We start from the raw sequence: 13810 nt of genomic DNA, 5'->3' as shown, positions 1-13810 counted from the left end.
TCGATATTTCTTTAATTTGTACAATCATTTTCCGCGCTAAAGTGAAAAAGTGTATACCAAAAATACAACAAAAAGATGTACGCTTTTGAAGAATGGTTCTTCAAAAGAAAATGCATTGGAAGCTAACTTTAATTTAATTAATAAATTTAAAAATAAGTCAATAATTTAATATTAAAAAATCCAAAATTTTAGGATTTGATATTTAAAATGTAGAGTTTAAAATATAAAATTTAGAAATTTAAATTTAAAATTAAGATTTAAAATTTAGAAGTGAAGATTTTGTATTGAGTTTTGGTATGATCATAGGAAGATCATGCACTAGACTTGATTATGCAAAATCAAAACATAGAAAAATAGAACCCTAAATTTGTAGAGAAGGCTGATATCATAGTGTGTCATACTTTTACAATGAGAAAGCTACACACACAGAAAAGAGATAAAACAGAACAAATTTCTAGTCTAAAGAGTACTAATTAAAAACCAGCAAACTAACTACTCTTAACAACCCCCCTCCTCCTCAAACTTAAGTGAAATGTTGAAATCACTCTAAGTTTGTCTTTGAACTTGCTGAATAAGTGTAAAGATAGAAGTTTAGTCAAAACATCAGCTACTTGGTTTAATGCAGGTATGTGAACAACATGAAGTTTTTTGCTGTTGACCATATCTCTGATGCAATGCAAATCGATTTCTAGATTCTTGCATCTATTGTGTAAAACAGGATTGGCAGCAAGGAGACAAGCACTCTGATTATCGCAGAAAATAGCAGAGGCTATAGATTGAATAATATATAGTTCCTTTAGTAATTGTTGGATAGACACAAGCTCACTTTGAGCAGCAGCCAGCAATAGGATTTGGATCCTCTAAATTTTGAATTTTACTTTAGAGTGTAAAGTGTAATCTCTCACCATTTATTTCATAAGTGGGACTAAGAGAAAATATGAGAGAGAAACCATTCAAGGGTGATCAGAGATCATACTTTACTCTCTAAAGTAAAAATTCAAAATTTAGAGGATCCAAATTTCAAATATTCTGCTTCAATGGTGTTTCTACTAACCTTGGATTGCTTATTGCTCTTCTAAGAAACAAGATTGTCTCCAAAGTAGATGCAGTAACCTGTGATGGACCGCCAATCATCAATATCACCTACCCAATCTGTATCAGAAAAGGCCAATAAACAAAAGTTAGAGTTCTTATGAAAAATAACTCAATGATCTAAGGTTTCCTTCAAGTATCCAAGTATCCATTTGACTGCCTTCTTGTGATGTAAATTGTAATCTTGGATCATGCATGAATTGGGACACTTTATTCACATAATATGCTAGATCAGGTCTAATTATTGTAAGATATTGAAGTGCACATAAATAGATCTATATAGTTTTGGATTTTCAAAATGGTCAAACTCATGAGCACTCAATTTCAGATCAGATACCATTGGTGTAGGCATAGCATGACAATCAGACATGTTAGCACGACTTAGAACATCAACAGCATATTTATGCTGATTTAACAATAGACATGTATTAGAAACATAATGAGCCTCAAGTCCTAGAAAATATTAAAAACAACCAAGTCTTTGAGAGAAAAAATATTGTTAAGATATGTGATTAATTTGTCAATTTCAACACTATTGCTGCTTGTTACAACAATGTCATCAACATAAACAAGAAGAAAGATAACAGAATTATTTTGTTTAACAAATAGTAACTCGTCAGATGTGGTGTGCTTGAACCCAAACTGCATTAAGGTATGATTTAGAGTATTGAACCAGGCTCGTGGGGCTTGTTTGAGGCCATAAATGGCCTTGTGTAGTTTGCACACAAGATTAGCATTTCCATTGGAGTAATGCTGAAGTTGAGGCATATAAACTTGTTCTTCTAACTTTCCATTAAGAAAAGTATTGTCAAAGTGAAATTGCCTTAGTGGCCAACCAAGAGACAAAACAATGCTAATAACAATTCTAACTGTAATAGGACGAATTACAGGACTAAAAACATGCTCATAATCAATTCCTTCTTTTTGATGGTACCCTTGGGATACTAAATGAGCTTTATATCGAAGGATAGTTTCCTGGGGTCTCTTTTGATTGCAAAAACCCAACGAGATCCAACTATAGTGAAATTGGGAGGAGGGATAGCTAAGTCTCATATTTGACATCTCAGTAAGGCTCTATATTCAGTATCCATCGCTTGTTTTCAGTGAGGACACTAAAGAGCTTGATGAATATTTTTTAGGATATTGTGAACAAGGTCTTGTGTCGTTTGAATTTCGGTGCTAAGAGCAGTTAGGTGAAGCAATTTTGATTTTGATCTAGTAGTCATACTGTGAGTATTAGAAATAGTATTTGTGGCAAAATCAAGGGACAGGAAGATCTCAATTTCAGAAATGGGAAATGGAGTATTAGTAGTAGGTGGAGAATTAGTAGGCAAGGATTATTGGCAGATTTAAAAATAGAAATATCTGAAGATAGATTAGTATCTTGTGTAGGAGCAGCAAGAGGAGAATCATTATCAGAAATATGAATAAAATTATGTACAGTAGTGGAAACATAAAAAGTAAAGACAAGAAAATCAGAAGTAGGAGGATTACCTAGAGCCATACCAGAATTTACCTTTGCTTCAAACAATTGTAAATAAGGGAATAATTTTTTATCAAATTGAACATGCCTAGACACATAAACTCTGCCTTCTTTATTCATGCACTTGTCATTTAAACTGTGAATTATATTCCAGAAAAGGCATAGTTTTGACTTATAATCAAATTTAATTTTGTTAAAAGGTCACAAATAAGGATAACAGCCACAACAAAAAATTTTAAAGATAGAGTAACCAAGAAGTTTACTGCATAATGTTTCACAGGGTGATATATTAGGAAGAACATTAGTAGGAACTCTATTTATAATAAACACAGCTGTACTAAATGCATTTTCCCAGAATTTTACAGGCAAAGATGCAGTAGCTATCAAGGAAAGGCCTACCTCCGTGATATGTCTATGTTTTCATTCAACAATCCCTTGTTGATGTGTGTAAAGCACAAGACAGTCTGTGTTTTAAACCATTTTCAGAAAGAAATTCAAGAAAAGTTGTTAATAAAAATTCTTTACCTTGATCTGTTTGAAGAGCTTTAATTTTGTAATTTGTTTGATTTTCTATAAGATTTTTAAAGGTTTGAAAAGCTAGTAATGCCTGAGAATTGTTGATAAGAAAGTAAATACATGTGAACCTAGAATATGCATCAACAAAGTTTATATAATATTTATATCTACTTCGAGATATTATTGGGGCTGGACCCATATATCAGCAAACACCAATTCTAAAGGAGCATTATAAGTTGTAGTAGACTTATGAAAGAGAATCCGATGCATCTTGACCATGCTACAATGTTCACTTATATACATAGATTCAGCCATTATTCAGGATCAAAATGAACAGGTAAAGAACATTGCTTTAAAATAGTAAGCACATTAGGAATAACAGTATGTTCAAGCTTTTTATGCCACAATTCAACCATTTTATTATTATTGTGTTGAGCAAGAAATGCAGTAGGTGAATACAATTGAGTCTGTGTACTAGAGACAGGTTTACACAAAGGATTCTTAAAAATTTTGCAAGAATTTAAACCTAATCTATAAACTTGCAAATTATCAAAGTTATAGATTCCAATTTTAGCCATGCCTTGGAGAAGTAGCTCCTGAGAATCTTGGTCACGCACCAAACAAAAATGAGCCAAAAACTCAAAGAAGACGTGATTATCAACTGTAAACTTGAAAACACTAAAAAGATTCTGTGTTATAGCAGGTACATCTAATAAACTAGTCAACAGAAAACAAATTTTGCTATTTTTATCTATCAAGTAAGAAGAACCTGAAGCAGAGATAGAAGTACCTTGGATGAATCTGGGGTTACATGGTGGCTTGCTCTTGAATTGGGGTACAGGATGACTCACTTGTAATGGACGGTATTGAAAGGTAAGCACGGGGTTGATGGAAGGAAGATGGAGGTGGTGGTGGGTACATGGTTGAGTAAGGAACTTGTTGTGATGCCTATGTAAAAGTCGAACCCGTATTCTGAAAGTTTGGATCAAAATGATGAAAGCAATTTTGAACAACATGGCCCTGCCTTCCACATAGTTGGCATTGTGGTCTGGGAGAAGAGTAATTGAATCTTCCACCTCCACAGCCATTTTTTCCACCACGACCTCTTCTAAAATTACTGCCTCTATCTTGTTTAAAACTATATGATGCTGGAGCTTGAGCAAGATTAGCTATAGGAAGAATTTCTTGAGGCTTCTTACACCTTTCAATCATATCATCAAATGCTTTAAGGAATCATTCAACCTCTGGAACCTTGTATGAGGACAATTTAGACATGATCGAATACCGATGTATTAAAAATTGTATACTCTTCTGGCAGACCATCAAGAATAGCTGAGATATGATCACCTTCTTGAATATTGTACCCAACAACATATAAAGAATCCACTAATTGTTGAATTTGGTTAAGATATTCAGGAATGGTGTCAGTTTTCTTTACAGATTTCAGTTGTGCCTTTAGGCTTTGTATTCTAGTAGCTGGTGATTCTGCAAAATAGCCATTAAGTGTATTCCATACCTCATAAAAATTTTAACAGTGAAGGATCTTATTCTTGAATGGTGTTGTAACTGAGGCAAGAATCCATGTAGACAGTGTGAGATCATTGAGTCTCAATTCTTGAATTCAGTAGTTTTAACCTTTGTTTTCTTGGCAGTTTAACACCCTACCATTTATTGCCTTATACTTATGTCATAATTCAATTATGGTTTAGTGCTACGATACAAGGTTAAGATATAAATAAATAAACACACACACACACACACACACACACACACACACACATATAGAAAGGAATATTATACTAGAAGCCTGTAAAAGGATTTAAAACTCAAGAAAAAGACAATTCATCGATCGCTCACACTCGATAATGTATATATATAAGCGTGTCAGAAGAAAGGTAGATAATTAAAAGCGCAAAGGAAGAATAAGAGTAAAGAGACATATATAAGTATATATAAGTATCAACTAGTCTCAGCCCACAAAGATTAGGTTGGTTAAAGTTATAACAGTAAAACAGTTGGCTAGACATAACATGTAACCACCCTATCCCACGAGGCCTGTGATTCCTCGTTATTTACAATATTCGCTGACGCACATAGGTTTTTCTAGTGCTAAAACACGTAGCGCTAAAACTTTTTTGTTAGTGGTTCCGAGCGACGAATCTTGGTATTAGATAATTACTGCTATAGTTAATTTACTTCCTTTAAAATTAACTCCCTCTTACTAACTCATAAGTAATGAATTAGTAGAGAAATTATCCTAAATGCGTTACCAACTATTAACCCGGTTTTTCCTTCCTCCATTTCAAAGTCATGATTTTCTTTTCCTTCTTCTGATTTAACCGGACCAAGCTTTTGTTAATCAAACCCAACCCTGATCACTTTTTCTCTCAGCACCGTTTGGAGCTCTGGTTACACCTCCTCAAACATGCGTTGATGCTATGTTGAAGTAAGGAGAAGACATGAAGCCTCTGCACCAACTCACTCCACTTTCTTTTCTTCCACCTAATGAATCTAATGCTCCTTATTCTCTTCAAACCGAAGACACACACAAAACGAAGGAGAAGAACAGATAAGAGAAGCAAAATGAAGCTGAGGAGGAAGGAAGAAGCCGTTCGCAACAAGAAGAAAGGCGCCCCACCTCTCATCACTCTGAATCTTCCAAGCATCCTTGCTGGGTGAGAACCAGTAACTTTCTTTTTTCCTCTTCTTCAAATTCAAAGAAAGAAATTATGTTCTTCCCCTTATTCCACCATTGCTATTCTAATTTCAATTCTTATTAGAACAGTAATAACTATAAACAATAACTCTTCTCTTGCTCAAGCTGAGGTCGGCCGTTTGTCCTTGGAGGAGAGGCCGAAGCTCCAATTCTGTGTGGCTAGGGTTTTGATTCAGGAAAGAAGCAGAAATAGAATTTTTAACTTCAAAAGAGGTAAGGGTTATGAATGTAAATTTGTTATGGGTAATTATTAGATGTAATCTTGATTGATAATGACGAGTTAACATGATTGATGCTATTGAAAATTCTGTTAAGTGGCTGAATTATTATTGCTGAATGTAGTGCAGATTTTTAATGTTGTGAAAATGTGATCATCTTATGTTAGTCGTATAAATTCTTGATGTTTATGGAGCTGATGCTTTTGGGCAAAGTTAGGGCATAATTCTTGTAGAAATTGTGATAAATAATGAGAATTGTTGATTGGTATGAGTTAGGAACTTAGGGGTCGGATTTGGTTAGTGAAAATGAAGAATCCTTGCTGCAGAAATTTTTAAACAGATTGGATAGCAACTTAAAATAAAAACTGGGAGAAAGTTGAGAATTGTATATTGAATGGACCTTGTGCCAAATTGCTAAAATAGAAATGCCCGCCAAACTTATACCCTGAGATTGCTAATGCGGGATTGTTCGCCTAATTAATAGCCTGTCTCTTACCGTGATGCTAAGATATCCTCATTAACATGGGTTCACCCATGATGATAATTATGCCTAACTGACACGGTAAAGAGACCATATTTGGGATTTACCCCGAGTAACGTCAGGTTACGGGTAGACAATTGATGCATGAGCTCATGACCTGCGCTAGGAACAGGCATGCATAATCTTGTTTGTGCATATAAACTTCCTGTGAATTATTTATTGCCCTTTTCCGAATTGTCTATACTATTTACTTGTTGTACATATGTTTGTGCCTTGCGTTCTGTGTTTGTTCTTTTTCTATTTCATGACAACTTAGAGACAGAGACCTTAGATTTCCCTTTTATCTTATTGAGAACTCTAGGGTAGCGTTTGTTTTGAGGTACTGAGATAGAGATTGAAAGACTGAGACTCAGTATCATGTTTGTTGGTTCAGAGACTGGTACTAAAATTTCTGTCTCTGTCCCTAAAATTTCAGTATTTCAGTACCTCCAAAAAGTAGGGATACAGGAAACTAAAATTTTTAGAGATGGAGACTGAAACTTTAATAACATTTTATATCTAAAATACCTTCATTTCAATTAATTAATTTCAATTTTATCCTTTGTACAAATTAAATTAGAATTTCATTTTTGATTAAATTTCTGTCTCCCACTTTGCACCAAACAGAATACTGAGATTTATTTCAATCTCTGTCTCTTAGTCTTTGTCTCTCAGTCTCAGTCTTTCTGTCTCTGTCTCTCCACCAAACGCTACCTAGGTTCTCACCCTTCTTATCTTTCTTTCTACCCCTCTACAGATGGGATTAGCAGAGGAGTCCGTTGAGTTTCGAATTTTGGTACATCGCCCGTGTTTCGATCTCGGGATGCCGTACGTGTTCGCTCTAGCTGCAAACATTCCAGAGATTGACCTAGCTGACTTTTTACTCTTTTTGATGATTAGTAGTATTACTTTTCCCTCGCTTTTGTAGTACTTTTAGAGGGGTAGGACCTCTTAGTAGTTTGGTTCCAGTTTTGGAAACCCGTGTGAGGGTTGGGACTGACTTCCTCTTTTGTATCTGTATATATCACTTGGCGTAGTACTCGACTTTTGGATAGATGACATGTATTCCTAAAGTTAACTCTTGTATATATTTGTATATATGTATGTATGATATTCTCTGCTACCATGTGGTTATCTATGACATAACTTTAAGAACTAACTTTGCGAGCAACTAAATGATATTTCACGATTAATAGTTTAGTCACGCTAAACCGATAAAGGCTTTTATATTTGCTTATAAAATTCGAGTCTAGAGCCAAGTAGGTCCTTACGACAAGTAACACCTAAACGATTGACATTGGTCATGATGTGTCAAAAGTTAGGGTGTTACAGGTTGGTATCAAAGCAGTTCATCCTTTGAGCCTTGGGATGAACTGTCTATGCTTCCTTGCATACTCTAAATCTTTTTATATCCTGTAGTTAGGATATTTAGTAATATATTCTAAATGAAGGTCTGTGAACATCCATTGTAGTAATATTAATACTTGATTTTTATATATTAAGACTGATCACATTGATATTGATTGTTGGGTATTAATAGGATTCAAATGGCTTCAAATAGGCGAGGACACTCTCGACTGGAGGGAACAAGCAAGGGAACTATCCTCGATGCAGCGGCTATTCTTGAATCTGTAAACGCCATGGCCACTGCTATACGTGACTCAGTAGCTGCTACCAACTGAGTAGCTGAACGTCTTGATCGCCATAATGGAGTTGAAAATAACCATGAGCCTAGACATGGAAATGGAAACGGCGACGAAGGCGAAGATGGACTATGTAATGATAATTGGCCAATAACCTTAGCCTCTTTCTTAAAAATCAATCCGCCGCAGTTCAATGGAAACACTAGTGCTACGCGAGCTGACGACTGGTTTAAGGAAATAGGACAGTCACTGCGAGCACAACAAGTCCTCGAAGCACAACGTGTAGAGTTTGCTACCTACATGCTAAGGAACCACACATAACATTGGTGGCAGGGGGTGCTTCAACTGCTGGGAAGAGAAGCTGATAACATCACTTGGGAGGAATTTTCAACTGAATTCTATAAGAAATATTTTCCTCAGTGTTTCTGTATTGCTAAGAAACTAGAGTTGCTTCAATTGAGACAAGGAAATATAACAGTCACTGAGTATACTCGCAAGTTTGAAGAGTTATGTCGATTTTCAAACGTTTGTCAAGGAACACCAGCTGCATTCGAAAAGTGGAAGTACATCAAGTTCGAAGGAGGACTTAGAGAAGAACTAATAGTTCATGTGGGCACAATGGAAATACAGAATTTTGCTGAACTAATTAACAAGAGCCAACTAACAGAGAAATGTGTAAAGAAGTTGGTGGCAGCGCAAACTAACCACAGGAATCTTCCAACAAGGGATTTCAATTGTAACCTCGCTCCTCAAGGAAGAAACTTCAAAGTAACTCGGTAGCCGGACTTAGGCAAACAGTCGCAGCCAACCCAACCAAAATTGACATGCACTGTTCGTGGAAAGAATCATGGAGGCAAACCCTGTTTGTTGAAATCTGGGGTTTGCTATTATTGCAGGAAGCCCGGACATGTAGCCAAAGAATGCATACGACGAAGGCTTGAATTTGTTTCCCCTGGGCAGCAACAGCCAGGAAGACTGTTTGTTTTGGATGCAAGAAATACTACCGAAACCGATTCCCTCACTCGAGGTGATAAAATTTTGAGGACAAATTTTTTTAGGTAGGTAGAATGCAACCACTCTACCCCATGAGGCCTGTGATTTCTCATTAATTACAACGTTCGCTGACGTGCATAGGTTATATAGCATAGATAACGAATTAAAATTAAAACACGTAGCGCTAAAACTTTTTTTAGTGGTTCTGAGTGACGAATCTTGGTAATTAGATAATTACCGCTATAGTTAATTTACTTCCTTTAAAATTAACTCACTCTTACTAACTCATAAGCAATGAATTAGTAGAGAAATTATGCTAAATGCGTTACCAACTATTAACCTGATTTTTCCTTCCTCCCTTTCAAAGTCACGGTTTTCTTTCCCTTCTCCCAGTTCAACCGGACTAAGCTTTCCTTAATGAAACCCAACCGTGATCACTTTTTCTCTCAGCACTATTTGGAACTCTGGTTACACCTCCTCAAACGTGCGTTAATGCTGTGTTGAAGTGAAGAGAAGACATGAAGCCTCTGTACCACTTCACCCCACTTTCTTTTCTTCCACCTAATGAATCTAATGCTCCTCGTTCTCTTCAAACCAAAGAGACGCACAAAACAAAGGAAAAGAACAGAGAAGAGAAGCAAAACAAAGCTGAAGAAGAAGGAAGAAGCCATCCGCAGCAAGAAGAAAGGCGCCCCACCTCTCATCACTCTGAATCTTCGAAGCATCTTTGCTAGGTGAGAACCAGCAACTTTCCTTTTTCCTTTTCTTCAAATTCAAAGAAAAAAATTATGTTCTTCCCCTTGTTCTAGCACTGCTATTCTAATTTTACTTCTTGCTAGAACAGTAGTACCCATAAACAAGAACTCTTCTCTTACTCAAGCTGAGGTCGGCCGTTTGTCCTTGGAGGAGAGGCCAAAGCTCCAATTCTGTGTGGCTAGGGTTTTGATTCAGGGAACAAGCAGAAATAGAATTTTTAACTTCAAAAAGAGGTAAGGGTTAGAAATGTAAATTAATTATGGATAATTGTTAGATGTAATCTTGATTGATGATGACGAGTTAACATGATTGATTCTGCTAAAAATTCTGTTAAGTGGCTGAATTATTATTGCTGAATGTAGTGCAGATTTTTAATGTTGTGAAAATGTGATCATATTATATTAATCGTATAAATTCTTGAGTTTTATGGATTTGATGCTCTTGGGCAAAATTAGGGCGTAATTCTTGTAGAAATAGTAATGAATAATGAGAATTGTTGATTGGTATGAGTTAGAAACTTAGGGGGTTGGATTTGGTTAGTGAAAATTAAGAAGCCTTGTTGTAGAAATTTTTAAACAGATTGAATAGCAACTTAAAATAAAAACTGGGAGCAATCTAGACATGATTTTTAAATCAAAATATTTTTCTATCAAATTTTAAGAAGTTAAGATTTCTCCATAAAAAGTTCAAGGAATTTGGCCAAGTGGTTTGGAAGATATGGATTTTTGAATTTTAGTAGTTGATGCAAAATTTTCTAGTTTTCTGGTTCTGAAGTACCAACTTCCAGCTACTATAACTTTTGATTTATTTGAAATTTTGAGTTGCTTCAAAATGGATTTTAAAGACCCATCCGTCTATTTTAAGGGAGTACAAATTTCATATCTATTGCTATTTTTTATAGTTAGTTATGTCTCTTGGAAGCTGGACTGTTCACAAGAAATTCAGAACCAATTTAAAAAAACAGGGCAATGCTTCCAGCTGACATTTAATTAACTAAACGAGGTGCTATGGATCCGAAATTTATTTGTCCTAAAACTTGGAAATTTTAAGTATATTCTCACCAAAATCTAGAGGTATCGGATTAGAATTGAATTTATCATAATATTTTCAAAAACAGAGCTGCTTATTGTATTTTTCTAAATCTTCTTAGGGCAACAGCAGATTTTCATTAAGTTTGCCACCAAATCCAATTAAAATCCAAATATTATAAAACTTTAATTTCAATCCGAAAGAGAATGTTCAGATTTGGCAGCATACATGTCCTTAGTTAAAGGAAAAGGAAATGATAGATTTTATATTAAAAGAGTTGATGTTAAATGGTGATGTGGAGGGTTGTGTAATTAAATGGTGATATAGAGGTACGTATGATAAAACGGTGAAGCGGAGGTACGTGTAAGTAAATGGTGATGTGGAGGCATAAAGAAAAGAAAAGGAAACGAGAAACAATGAATGAAACAAAAGTTGAGAATTGTATATTGAATGGGCCTTGTGCTAAATTGCTAAAAGCGGAAATGTCCGCCTAACTGATAGTCTGAGATTGCTAATGCGGAAATGTTCGCCTAATTAATAGCCTATCTCTTACCGTGATGCCAAGATATCCTCATTGACATGGGTTCGTCCATGATGATAATTGTGCCTAACTGACATGGTAAAGAGACCATATTTGGGGTTCACCCCGAATAACGTCGGGTTGCGGGTAGACTACCAACGCATGAGCTCATTGCCTGCGCTAGGAACAGGCATGCATCAACTTGTTTGTGCATATAAACTTCTTGTGAATTATTTATTGCCCTTTTCATAATTGTCTATACTATTTGTTTGTGTCCTGTATTCTGTATTTGTTCTTTTTCTGTTCACGATAATTAGGATTTTTTTTTTACTGCTTCACCCTATTACTTTTTATATTCAGCTAATTTAGTGTCTTAGTTTTTTTCTTTTATATTTAATATTGTTCTTTATAAATATAATTTTAAATTTTCGTATGCTTTCACAAATTAATTTATAGTTAACATTAAAAATCTTATTATGAATAAAAATTAATGAATATGAACAATATGTAAAAATTTTTAATTTTTGAAACAAAATAAAATTATTCTGAAAAAATTATATAAACAAATTTTTTTTGGCGCGTTTAACATTTTGAAAAAAAAATTTGTTATAAAATATATTTACATTTTGTGACAAACAAATAACTTATTACAAATAATGTTGAATTTGTGACAAATTAATTTTTTGTTACAAAATATTACGAATTTTTGTAACTTCTTTATTTTTTGCAACTTCTTTATTTTGTTACAAAAACTAACATAATTTGTAACAACAAAAGTTAGGTTGTTACAAAATATTAGCATGTTTTGTAACAACTTGTAATGTTATTACAAAAAATTATTCTTTTGTAACAATTACCAATTATTATTACAAAAAAAATTTTTTTGTAACAATTTTAAATTTGATACAAAATTTTTGTTACAAATGTTTCATTTTCTTGTAGTGCAACTTAGAGACAGAGACCTTAGGTTCCCCTTTTACCTTATTGAGAAATCTAGGTTCTCACCATTCTCCTCTTTCTTTCTTCCCCTCCCCAGATGGGATTGGCAGAAGAGTCCGTTGAGTTTTGAGTTTCGGTACATCATCCACGTTTCGATCCCGACATGCCGTACGTGTTTACTCTAGCTGTAGACCATTCTGAAGATTGACCTAGCTGACTTTTTACTCATTTTGATGATAAGTAGTATTACTTTCTCCTTGCTTTTGTAATACTTTTAGAGGGTTAGGACCTCTTAGTAGTTTGGTTCCAGTTTAGAAAATCCATGTGAGGGTTGGGACTGACTTCCTCTTTTGTATCTGTATATATAACTTGGTATAGTACTCGACTTTTGGATAAATGACATGTATTCCTAAACTTAACTCCTGTATATATTTGTATATATGTATGTATGATATGCTCTGCTACCATGTGGTTATCTGTGACATAGCTTTAAGAACTAATCTTGTGAGCAACTAAATGATATTTCACGATTAATAGTTTAGTCACGCTAAACCGATAAAGGCTTTTATTAATATTTTCTTATAAAATCCGAGTCTAGAGCCAAGTAGGTCCTTACGACAAGTAACACTTAAACGATTGACATTGGTCATGACGTGTCAAAAGTTGGGGTATTACATAACCTATCTCTCCAAAATACATCATAATCCTCTAAAGGCAAGTCTTTAAAACAAGTGCATAATATAAGAGTATCCAAAAGAATGATAGGGTCTAAAATTAAAGCAGAATAAAAGGTCTTCTTTGCTGTCCTTCCAGTTAAACCTCCCGCTCACTGAGAAGCGCCGGAACCTGCATATGAAATGTAATAATTCCACAAATGGGTAAAAACAACATCCCTTACACGGTTCTCAACAGGGCAATAATTCCAAATAGAGATTATGTAAAATCACATGAACCCGCTAGATAATCCTAATCTCCAATCACACAAAATTCACGCCTAGGATTCTTACTAATCCGATTCAAGGTAGATAAACTAAATCTCAACTATATTAGTGATCTTTAAATCTTAATTTTCTCTTATAAAAATCATCACACCTCTCAATATCATAGATTTCCAACTCATTTAATAGTTCATTATTAAGATTTACTTTCAATATTATCAATTCATTCTCAGTCTTTTCATTAATTCTCAATCATCACATATCATCAGGAACAACCATCAACGTCACCACCGCCAGCATAAGAGATCTCTCAGTTGTTTAAACACATACAAGACAATACAAAGAATACATAAATAGAGAGTACAATTAGAGCAATTAGATCAAATTACAAATAGATACAATTATTCCGATAGGCAAACCAAATACAAGTTGCACACCCAAACAAAT

At 34.6% G+C, this 13810-nt stretch overlaps 1 pseudogene; it reads left to right on the top strand.

Moving 5' to 3' along the window:
- Positions 1-8092: 8092 nt before the first annotated feature.
- Positions 8093-9250, top strand: LOC148581521 (uncharacterized; annotated as a pseudogene).
- Positions 9251-13810: the final 4560 nt, after the last annotated feature.

This window comes from Arachis ipaensis, chromosome B10 (assembly GCF_059453495.1).
Source record: "Arachis ipaensis isolate K30076 ecotype BB chromosome B10, ASM5945349v1, whole genome shotgun sequence".
Classification (NCBI taxonomy): Eukaryota; Viridiplantae; Streptophyta; class Magnoliopsida; order Fabales; family Fabaceae; genus Arachis; species Arachis ipaensis.
This window is presented reverse-complemented; position numbering and strand designations above follow the sequence as displayed.